Source organism: Schistocerca cancellata, chromosome 12, assembly GCF_023864275.1.
Source record: "Schistocerca cancellata isolate TAMUIC-IGC-003103 chromosome 12, iqSchCanc2.1, whole genome shotgun sequence".
NCBI lineage: Eukaryota > Metazoa > Arthropoda > Insecta > Orthoptera > Acrididae > Schistocerca > Schistocerca cancellata.
Window position 1 is genome coordinate 145,100,034 of NC_064637.1, and position 12,384 is coordinate 145,112,417.

At 35.5% G+C, this 12,384-nt stretch overlaps 1 long non-coding RNA gene across 2 annotated transcripts; it reads left to right on the forward strand.

The window, feature by feature from the left end:
- The first annotated feature begins 260 nt into the window (after positions 1 to 260).
- Positions 261 to 11,703, forward strand: LOC126109725 (uncharacterized). 2 transcript variants are annotated; one of them, XR_007523718.1, is made up of 3 exons: positions 261 to 362; positions 450 to 580; positions 11,249 to 11,703. It is a non-coding gene; the product is annotated as an uncharacterized LOC126109725 (long non-coding RNA). The 2 variants fall into 2 exon arrangements; XR_007523717.1 differs by having other exon boundaries at positions 281 to 362; positions 433 to 580.
- Positions 11,704 to 12,384: the final 681 nt, after the last annotated feature.

Genomic DNA, 12,384 nt, shown 5'->3' on the forward strand with positions numbered 1-12,384 from the left:
TGCCGATTCTTTCGTGTTTCAGCGACGTGGTGTTAAATATTCTTTCTTGGGTTCTCTCCAGTTATGCTGAGTTACTGAGATACCTGTTCCATTTGATGGACTGTGAAACATCTTTATGCTAATATGATATCAAAAGTTTCTCATATAATTAGTGGTCTCTCTAGAAGTTATGTAATTTAGTTTGGTCACAGTTTGGCGCCGTCGCTTTTCTTCTGTTAAACGATGTTCACTTGTTTCACCTCATTGGTTTGAAAGAACTTCTAGCAGGGTCACGTGTCGACAACATGAGAACTGTGGCGGTGTGCCAGTTTGTTTTGAACTAGTGTATTTGATTCTATGCTTTCAGGCACGCTGTCTCGTGGGTAAGTTTCATAACTACACATCATGCTGCTTGCATATCCTGATATCACGCACATTTAATTTCCAGGTTAGTCATTTTTTACTTTCAGCTGCACTTGAAGGATGCCTTTGTTACCTCAGATTCCGAGGGAGATCAGCCATCCCGTAAATGAAATCTTTATTAGCCTGTATCGTTCACCAATCATTTATTGCGTTACATGCACATGGAGCACATGGAAAGGTAATAAGAATTTGTCTGTAACATTATATTCACTATATTTGCTGAAATTATGTCACGTAGCAGTGGTTAGTGGATTTTGATTTGCCCAGCAAATATGCTGGCAATTTCTGAATCTAAGTTTTTCATGTATTAAAGCTGGAATAGAATGGAATCGTAATATTCGAAGACAAGGGAATGTTTGAGGCCGATATGAAGATGTGAAGCAATAGATACAGAAAATGATGAATCTAAAGGCACTGCTTTGTGTAAATGAGCTTGCCGTAGACGTACAGCTCTAACCTGAGTCTTGTATGCATAATAAGTTAAATTTTGAAAGAAAGGTTATGTTATTGTTAATGTACCCTTTCTTGAAAAGAAATATCGGAAGTAGTTTCTTAGGTGTGTATAAGCTTCACCTCTACAAACTGATGCTAGTGATTACATTAAACACTTGTTGTTTAGACTCGTAGTGAGTAGTTCCTTGAGGATGTGGGGGATGACATAATTTTGAAATGTGTAGGAGAGCCCTTACTTTGTCACCGCTAATTTGTCATCCTACTTTCCTCTTCATTTCTGCTGTTTTGACTTTTTCTTTCAATATTTATTTTTATTTATCTTTATTCGTTCAAGGTTTGTCACAGTTATATATGATTTGTCAAGGTAGTAAATTACAAATCACTGTAGGCCAAAATATACAACACAGTATGCATAACATGCATTATGGACATAGGACAGATAGTCTATGCAGGTAATGAAGACAATAGATTTTGACCTTAAGGAAAGAAGACTTCTGTGTTCAAATATGACTGTTTCATTGAGGAATGTGTAGTTCTTGTGCAGTGTGAAGAACTCGCAGCAGTGTTCATTAGTTGGTTGCTGCTCAAGATATTGGATTGTAATTTTTGTTTTTCTCACCTTCAGTGACAGTGTGTGTTTCCAAATATGTTACAATAAATGAAGAGGAATCATCTCTGTCAAAACCAAAATTGTACATATTCAGTTGCACATAGGCACAAGCCAAAAGGTTTATAATGTAATGTAGCTAGCAATAGACGTAAACAAACCAACAACATTGAGGTGGACTTCATCTACCCCCTTCTTAAGTATAGCCAAGAAATGTAAATTATGTTATGCCCCCACACCATTCAAACTTACCTTTCTGCATATTGGTAGATGAGTTCTGTAAAGACTAAACATCTTTGCTTCTTAACACAATCATTGTGTTCATCTTCTACTATAGTGTGGTTCATGCATCATACTAAACTATGATGATAGTACTGAAAGAACATCTACATTCACATCTTTTTAAATGTTTAAGCTCAGAAACGTTTGTGTTACGGGTAGTTTTAGATTTTGAAGTTAAAAATGTTAACATTTTAACTTCTATTTTTATTCACTGTCTTAGGGCATTGTAATAAATTTTGGTAATCGGTGTTTGGTGAAAAGAAGCATATACTGCATATAAAGTGTGGTGTCCTCTGTAAAACATCCTGTTGACAGCTATTTAAAGAGTAGGCATACTAATCACAGCCTCGTAGTACTGTTACTCATTAATGAATTTTATCAAAAGCCAATCACAATTTTGAAAAGAGGAGTAACATTCACAAATATAACACTAGAAGGAAGTATTTACTCTGTCCAGCACTTGACCATAGCACAATGGAGTGAGGTATTCAGTCATAAAAACCTTTAACCAGCTACTCAGTGAAGCAAAGAATTTAATTGTTAATAAAATTAACTTACTACACAAATTTAAATCATGTCAGCTTGATGCCTAGCTATAGGATGCAGTTATTACTCTCTGAACATGCAGATTATTAGACTTGTCTGCCATTTCTTCCATTCTATACAGAGTAATTTCTTAGTAGCTCTTAAACTAAAATTAAATTTTGCCGGAATCATTCACCTTCTTTTCTCCAGGTAGCATAAAATGCATTTTTCTCTTCTTGAATAACTGTACAAATTTCATTAGTGTAAGCTACATAGAGTAATGAAGAATAAGATACTAGTCATCAGCTTTGACTGGTGACAGTCGAAATTACACTCACTTGCACTACTTCATGGCAACAGTGATACTCCTCAGTCAATGACATATTTTAACTAAGGGTCAATCCAAATGAAGTGGTCCAATAAAAATTAAGTTTGTTGCTTGATTATTTTTAAATATTTTAATTTTTTATATGTGATTACCCTGTAACTGAGAAGTTTAAAAAAAAAATTACCTTTCACGTTTACTGAATTTTGGTTTGTAAGCGTGCGACGATGTTTCAGTTTAGAGATGTTAGCAAAAATATCTCTGCACTGGGTTAAGTTAAAACATTGCAGTTGACATGATTGTTTTTTAGATCAGTTTTCTCTACAACATTGTGTATTATACAAAATACCTTAACTTCAAATATAACCAGTCAAAATGACCTCCAAAGTTTGGTATCCAAATTATCAAAATTCCACTTTTTAGGCCAAAAAATAAACAAGGAGTGATTTCTGAGTTTCTATTTTTTGCCTCTAGTTAGATATCTCGAACTACTAGCCTCATATAGAGCAAGAACACTTACAAATCTTTATTTTTTTATGAATGTTTCAAATTTGAAAATTTTTGTTTTTTAAGTTTGGGGCTAGTTATCTCAGTTGGGACTGAATATAAAAATGATTTTTGCACAGTTTGTAAGCCTGTATGATAGCAATGTACTGCAAAAATTTCATTACTGATATCTGACTGTGAACAAAGATATGAAGTTTTGAAAATGAGGAGATAATTCACATTGCAACTAATCTTACGGCTGTTGCCTATTCGTGTGTAACATTGGCTGGATATAACCAATTATAATTGAAGTATGGTACTGAAATATATGCAAAAAGTGGAAACATCACTGAAATTAACATTTATATTATTTTGACATACTTAAAAAACATATTTTCTATTAACATCCTTAGACATGTGACTGTTTCTAAACCTGGTGGTGAAGTAAAGAACACTTCTTTCTTCAGACAGCTTCTGTGATACGGAATAAGACCTCCTAGTTGCCGTGGTAAGTTCAAGCACTGAAAGTTTCCTTAAAACATTTTTCGTTGGTATCCAATCTTTGTCACTGTTAGATTTCTTGAATGATGTACCTGGGCCAGGAGGGTGGTAAAAATGCACAAAAACATCGTTTCCCAAACTTATTCTTCCAACCTCTGCAAGCCGCCACTGTCCATCAAACAAACATGCCACTATGTCAATCAACGTTAAAGACAGATGTAATTTTACTGAGGGAGTGATCCTCATAAATTTTGATTTCTGATGTTACTTAGCATCGAACTAAGTTTTCTGCAGTGCCAAGGAATTTGTGGAAATGCCTTGTTCCATTTATTGCTATAGAGTTTTCAAATCTGGTTTGAGTTGTTTTCACGTGCAGAACCACTTCTTTCTTGATCGGAAAATATGTAATACGTTGTACCTCGTACTCCACCCCATGCATTTTTACCATGGCAAGATGTGAAAAAGTGCCACTCAGCCTCCAACCCAAAGTCTACTTTGTGGTTGCACAGATTTGAAAAATTCTTTTCGTTCTTATACAGACTACCATTTCCACCTGAAAAGTATATCAGCTTCTCTACCTCGGGAACATTTTCTTTTGTGTAATTTATTACATAATGTTTGAAACACATGAACAGCCAAAGTGCTGTGTTCAGAGTATTTGCTTAGGATACAAATTGAAGAACTGCAAACTTCATCCTTTTCATTTTTAAAGTAGAGAATAAATGGATGCACTGTTCCCTGGTCATTGTATTGCATCCTGAATCACAAATATAAAATTTTCTGCAAAATCACCTAGCACAATGCATATAGTTTCATGAAGTTGTGCTTTTTGTCCTTTGAAAACTTACTTTGGATTTTAGAAGCATAGTGGTGACTTTAGAATTTTTGTAAGTTATCAATTAAAGAATCCAAGTACTCTCCCTGAGATTTAACCACTGGTATCATTTCTGCCCTGTCAGTTGTGACCACTGTTTGAAGGTAATGCTGTCTGGCATGTCCTCCTCATATTTGTGAAAACGATTCAATAATGGTTTCCTTACCAAGGCATTTACTACACAAACTCATCATGCAGTCATAACTGTGTCACAGACCATTAAATCTAGTAACTTTTTGCAGTTAATATCACTGATTTTTGCACCCGCAATCATCAGTTTGACATTTTGATGATATAAACAAACACATAGGAGTGTGTCCCTGAGGATCCAGCCGAAATACACCACTTAGGGTGGTCACAAAATTTTGAGCTTCCAAATTTGCATTTAGGATGAGAATTTTTGAGAGCTGCATAAAGTTCATTTAAATTTGACCGCACTGGTTGTTTCTGCTTTGTTACTTTAACTCCAGCTACAACAACTCTTTCGCAGTTTTTGAAACCTGGGCACATTCTACTGTTTTTATCATCTTCAAAACACTGCTGGATATTTTTGTTTCTTTACTTATAGCTACTCCTTTCTTCTTTCCTGAAACTGGAAGAATGCCTTGCTCTTTCACAAAGTTTTGGGTTAGTTTAACCAAATGATGAGAGATGTTGCATTCGTGAACTATTTTTGTTCTTGACCATAAGTCAGGGAGCAAACTTAAAATTTTAACTTTTTTATTTTGGATGTCACTGAAGATTTAATTTTTAATTTATCTATTAAACCCAAATATTCAGTGTTATACTGCTGCTCGTAGGTTTTCTTCCTCTTTAGAAATAATGTTGGTATCTGAATTATTAAAGCATGATTCCATGTCTTTTCTAATTTTGTCTGAAATTTGTTATATCTATTTTTCAATAGCTGCTTTTCTTTTTTTGCTACCTAATTTCATTATTTTCGAAGGAGATACGTCTAACTTAGAACAAGCGAAATCCAGTATGCTAACAGCTTCCTCATTAGGAATATAAATGTCATTAACAAGGTTACATGGTTTTGTTTGTGGATTCACAACAAATATTTTTGAGTAACAATTCGGGCACGGGGAATTCCCAGGAATCACATTACATTTCAGTTGCGAAGCTGTTTCACTCTCACATAACAAAGACAAATGTTCAGGTTTTATTTCCCTCAAACCCTTAGTAATAGCCTTTTTATGAACCTTAAGTGGATCACGATACTCACAGTCTGCTGTTACAGAAGAACTTACTCGAAATTTAAACAAAGTTTGTCTAACATCATCAAAGTCACTGACATTTTTTCCGTTTTTTGAAACTGAACTGTAAACTGTTTTGTGACACACTTCACTTGCTATCTGCCCATAGCACTATTCATCCATGTTATTGTATTCCACTTAATCTCTCAAAAAAGCAAAAGCTGCTACTGTGTAATATTGCATTATTGAAAATAAATAAACTGAATGAATATTGGGTGGTAGTGTTTACTAAATATGTCACAGGTAAATTTTATTGCAATGAAACAATAAACCATTTAAATAGGCAACAGCCATAAAATCAGTTGTAGAGTAATGTGAATTATCTCCTCATTTTCAAAAATTCATATCTTTGTTCAGTCATATCAATGTTGAAATTTTTATAGTACCTTGCTCTCATATAGGTGTACAAACTATGCAAAAATCATATTTTTATATTTAGTCCCACCTGAGATAACTAACCCAAAACTTTACAATAAATTAAAATTTTCACATTTAAAAAATTCATAAAAAATTAAGGAAACATTTTTAAGTGTTATTGCTGTATATGAGGCTAGTAGTGTGTGACATCCAACTATAGGAAAAAATACTCTCATAAATCACTCCTTGTTTGTTATTTTTGGGCCTAAAAAGTGGATTTTTGAAAATTTGGATACCAAACTTTGGAGGTCATATTGACTGGTTATTTTTGAATTTAGGGTAGCTTGTGTGATAGACAATGTTGTAGAGGACACTTTTCTAAAAACGATCATGTCATATGCAATGTTGTAACTTAACCCAGTGCAGAGATATTCAAATTTTTGCTAATGTCTCCAGACTGAAAAATGTTGCTCTGCTGCAAATAAAATGGCATCCATCCAGTATAGGTGCAGGATTAATTCTTTTAAATAACTGTTTTGAACTTCTCAAATATAGGGCAATCAGATATAAATAATGAAAATAATTAAAAATGGTCAAGCAACCATCACTGGACCACTTTATATAGCTTGACCCCTAAGAGCATTGAGACACCTACAGGAATATGTGGGTTTCAGACCAGGTGTCCTTATTAATGCTTCAAGCAATTGCAAGCTTCAAAATTCCAGGCCTGTGGTGAAAAATTTGATTTTCATCCTCCCTTCGTCTTACTTTCCCCTCAACATTGCAAGATGTGATTTCCTCAGAGTGGGTGGTTCTCTCTCTCACTTGGAGGAAGGAAATAGCACTTCAGTAGCTGTCTAATAGGTTTTTTGTTTATGTATCAGTAGTATTTCAAATTATGCTTCCTTAAGGTGACTAGTGGCAAGTCATTCTGTCACTTTATAATTAAATGTGAGGGGCATTCAGTGGGTAATGTAACATTACCCTTCTTTCTTGGCCAGTTTGTTTAATAAATGTGGAATTAGTTGTGGGACAGCATGGAATATTCCTACCTCAGCCCCTATAGTTTCATGAAGTTCTAATATACATAGCCTTCAAAATAATGTATGTAACAGAGATGCATTCCAAGCAGAGAGCTGTCACTGAATTTGTTTTTTGCTGGAAAACCAGTGTCACTGGTATTCGTAAGAAATTGCAGAATGACTGTCGAGATCTGACAGTGAACAATACCATGGTGACTCGGTGGTTGAAGTGTCTGTCATCATTGCAGTGAGGACGTGCCAGCCAGCCAGCCACACGCACCTGTTACTGCTGCAGTGTTGGAAATTGCTGACACTCGTTTGAGGTGATCAGTGTATCACCATGACATTGCAAGGCGTGACAAAAAGTATGTGCACCCAACAGGTGGTTACAAAAGTTCATTGGACTATTCATCCTTATCCACCCTGTAGCCCTGTAGTTGCAACTGAACAACATAGCCCAGAGGTTAGCACACTGGACTTGCATTCCGGAGGACAACTGTTCAAACTTGCAACCGGGCATTGAGATTTAGGTTTTCCGTGATTTTTCCTAATTCGTTCCAGGTAAATGCTGGGATGGCTCCTTTGAAAAGGCACGGGTAATTTTGTTCCCCATCCTTGACACAATCAGAGCTTGTGCTCAGTCTCAATACCTCTATGTCAATGGGACATCAAACCAGATCTTCCTTCTTCGGATGTTGCACCTTCAGAGTTTCATCTGTTTGGCCTAGTGGAGGATGACTGTGGGAAGCAGAAGATGTATGGTGAGGAGGTTATTAATGCAACAGGCCTTGTTAGTAAGGTGGCATAAGACTGTCGAATTGAACATATTGTTAAAAAATAGGGTTTTGTAGCCAAAATATTTTTGGGAGATAATATGATGCGTTGGTATCCTGATTAAAACCAACCTGCTTTCAGAAAAAATGTTACTTATTGAATGCCCCTTGTGTTTTACGTGCCATGTGAAGTGTTTTGTTAAATAGGTGGTACCATTTTTGTAGTATTAAGGTCAGTTCTTGTGGGATGGCAGTGGAATGGATAGAGGTGTCTTTTTCAACCTCAGGTGATGGTGTTATCCACACTAGGCATGTTAACTTTGCTCAGTCTTGTACCAAATCATGAAAATGAGATACCACTTGTGGTACAAGAAATTGGGCTGTAGTATTGGAATTAGGGCACTAGCAGTGATAAGGCTTATTATTGGCCATGTAGCATTCATGATGGATGTTCTTGAAGTATTGTATGGTAAATATCCTGCAACACTGAGAAATGAACAAATGGGAGAACTGTCCTCCAAACATATCAAATCATCATTTATTTGCTAGAGTAAATATATACCAGTACAAATGCACTGAACTGTCGTTAGAATGTGTTGTATTGATGCTTTTTTACCTTATGTTGTGTGTTTTGTTTTTATGCTTCAGACATCAAAAATAACTTATTTTTCTCCTTTGATAAAGATGACTGTTCTGCATCTGCTAATAAAGAGAAATTTTTAACAGAAATTGTATCATCTGTTTCTGTTCTCATTTGCGTATTTTGTAGAATTCTTTTCCGTCAAGTTATTGTAAAACTTCTGTCGTGTTAGATATTTAGCATCTTTTGTGGGAGACTACTCTTACGAAAACAGGGTACTCATGTCACAAAAACTAAGCTTAAAAAATATACACTAATAACACACAAACACGTGGAATCCGTTACTATCACCAGTGAGCATGGCAAAAATACATCAACTTCTGATGTTGACAGATATCACTCTTCCCACTTAAATGTTAACATCGGAACTTTCCTCCTGATAAACTCTGACATTCTGTTCAGTTGCCAGAGTGTGGAAAGGTTAACATTTGAAATGTATTGTAAAATCTTTTCTCATTCAGTTTTGACAAATGTGAAAAGTTTTTATTCTCTCAGCATGCACATTTGCTAAGGATTGCTATGGTGGTGAAATCTGTGTGTTACATCATAAGTGTGCGTTCTGCCTGAACCTGTAACTAGAATGAGATTGGTGGTAGTACGTGCCAGAGTATAGATGGAGCTTTCATGGTGAGCCCTTTCGCATTTCAGTGTCTCTACACTTTCCTATTTTGTGCTAACTGTGGCCCATGAAAGTAACTACCTCCAGTTTAACTTAGTTTGTTCAGTAATTTTTACTTGCTTTAGTCCTGTTATTTCCTAACGTCTGACCACATCACCTTGGTTTTCTATCACTCTTTCCAAATGTATCATCGGTCAAGATTTCATGGTCACTCGTCATCTCTTTCAGATAATACTAAATTTCTTGGTGTGACTTACATCAGAGGAAGTTTTGTGGTTGACATGTCCAAAAATTCTTTTACATATCCTGTTTTCATTCTAAATTCTCTCATTGTGAGATTTCATTGTTTCCTTGTACAGATCTTCGTTCCTCCTATTCAGCTATTCATCGGTGTTTTGTTGGGCCCAGTATATTTTTAGAACTTTCTTCTCTTTCCATGTTTTCTATTTCTCCAGTCTTAATCAGTTTCAATCATTAGCCTGTGTGTAGACATTATAATGTTATGGCTGCAGGCCTCTGGTCCTTATTGTGAACCAAATAGATTCCTTTCAGAGTATGCTGATGGAAGATCTGGAGCTAAAGATTGGCAAGTGGCTCGGATAATACAAATGCGTAAGACAGGAAATATAAGTAATTACATGAGATACAGTACAGTGCTGTACCTTGGCTACAGGGGGAGAGTGTCTGGTATAGGGTGTACATGCAATGGGAAATCCAGAAAGACTGTGGTAATTTCTTCACCTGCAGAAAACTTGGATTTTTCAAAATTCAATGGATTTGCAATTGTTTCAGTTGTTTAAATTTGGCTGTAAAGAACTGATTCTCTTACGCAGAATTTTATTTTTGCCCACTTTTACAGGATAGTACTGCAGCAGTAAAATATAAATGCAAGAATAATATCAAAATAAACATTTTGTTGTAAATGGCACATTCTCTCTGCAACTTAACACAAAGCATAAGTGTTTGCTGACAGCAAAACGTTTTAGTCTTCAGGGCAGAGACCATGCAATATGATACTTCATAAGGAGACTGCTTTCAGTGAGGATGTTTTCACAACTATTTATATTTGTAACAAGTCGAGGGAAAAATGCAAATGGTTGTGTGATAAGCGTTACTTTCGAAGTAAATTTTTCTTTATGCAATGTGATTTAGGCTATCTTACATGTGAGAAAGTGCAATGCTTTTCTTAAATCATTGTGCATTTCACTCTGTCATAACATCTGGAAGCCCAAGCACTTAGAAAAATTTCAGGACCAGAAGACAAACCATTTATGCCATTACTTAAAATTCGACCAGCACATTTGTTTGGTATGTCTTAAGGGTAACACATGCTAAAGAAGACGACGCTTCAGTGTTAATCACATTCATTCTAGTCCTTTCATTGATTACAAATTGTAAAATAACGATGGCAAAAAGTATAATTATTCTTAAAAAAAGTGAGAGATGAGTTGTTGAGGAATTCACATGCAACTGGCTTTTTTTGTGGAAAAGTCAAACTGCTTGATGGAACTTGTGTTCAGCCAGGTGACTCACAAAATATTTAGTGCACAGCTGTGAAAATTACAATCATGCTTCTCAGAAATATTGAGCAGCCGCAATTTAAACAATGTTCTAAGGATCCTGTCTAACCACAGTCTTGTTAATAAAAAGTAAATATATATACATTTATTTTTGACAGCTAATATTCTATGTAAAAGCTTAACTTCTCTTGCAGTTATAGTATGTGTGTATTAATTTAAGCCTAAAGTGCCAAGAAGTTCTATACAAGTGTATAAAACAGTTACAATCAAAAGGACTGAGTTTTACAGCTCTGAGGTCAAGTTTACTGTCACTTTACAAGGGGGAAAATGTAGTTTGACCCGGTATGTAGTGTATCTTCACCTGGGGAAAAATATTTTTTCACTCAGGAAAACGTGTATTTTTAACAGAGAAATCTTGTCAGCATATGTATCCTGTTAAGATTACATTTCTTTAGTTGGCTGAAAGGCCATTTACATCTTTTTTTATCTGAGCTTATTAGCCACTTGGTCATGGTTGTGCTTCAGTTTTACCTGATGAGGGTATTAAGATTTATCAATTTTATGTAATTTGCCTTCATGAAACTTGTTATGCACTGTGTGTTGCAGGTGGGCAACTATTTCTCTGAGCATGTGATGTCTAGCGGGTCCAGGATTGTGTCTTTGCTGTGATACGCAAACCTCCTTCCCAGCCTGAGCATCACCTGTGCGATGAGGTATTTCTCTGCTTGGACACATGTCAGGTACTGTACACAGAACATGAGTGGCTGCCAGACACATGCCTATGCACTGCAATTGTGAGTAAACCCTTCAGTTCATAACCCATGTAATCAGTATGTCATCTGTTACCAGCAAATGGAAATCAACCAAATTTACTGCAAAAAAACTATATTTTGTTGAAAGGGACAACAGAGCACAACTTTAAAGGAGTGGTAATTGTTTAAGTGATAACTATCAACCGATAAATGTAGCATCTATCTTTGGGAATGATTATATGTTGAAAATTATCTAATCACTCGCATTTTACATCGTAAAGTTGGTAACTGTTGCATTTAAACAGTGTAGTTGAGGAATGAAAGGTACCTGCTATTTCACAACAGAAGTATTAAAAATGTGTGTTTTAGCCACTGATACTCAAGACTTGTTGGTAGGACACATTCTGAGGCATCAGGTGGAGGGAGGTGTTGATGGTGAAAATCATAGAGGGAATGAAGAAATGAGTACAGTAAGCAGATTCAGAAGGATGTTGGCTGTAGTAGTTACTCAGATGAAGAGGCTTGCACAGGATAGAGTAGTATGGAGAGCTGCAGCAAAGCAGTCTTTGGACTGAATACCAGAAAAACTCAAAACAAAGTAAACATTTCTGCAGTACTTTCTTTATGGTTTTATTATTATTATTTATTTGTCCCATAGATCAAATTAGTACAATGGCTTGTACAACTAATATGGGATAAGTCAATACAAATATGCAGTTTACAGGAGTCTAAACAGTAAACAGGAACACAGAAGAATTATTATTTTACATTACCTACAAATTTACTTAAAGTTACAGCTTTACAGAGAATTGTTCCATGATGTAACAAAATTGATTTCTTGTATAAAAGTTGGAAGATGGTTATATAATTTTATTCCCATGCGCTTGACACCATCACTGTACAGTTTTGTTGAGTGGGGAAGTATTCTTAGAGAGGTTTTTGATCTTGTCGTAATCGTGGTAATCCATATTTTTGCTAATTCTGTTCATA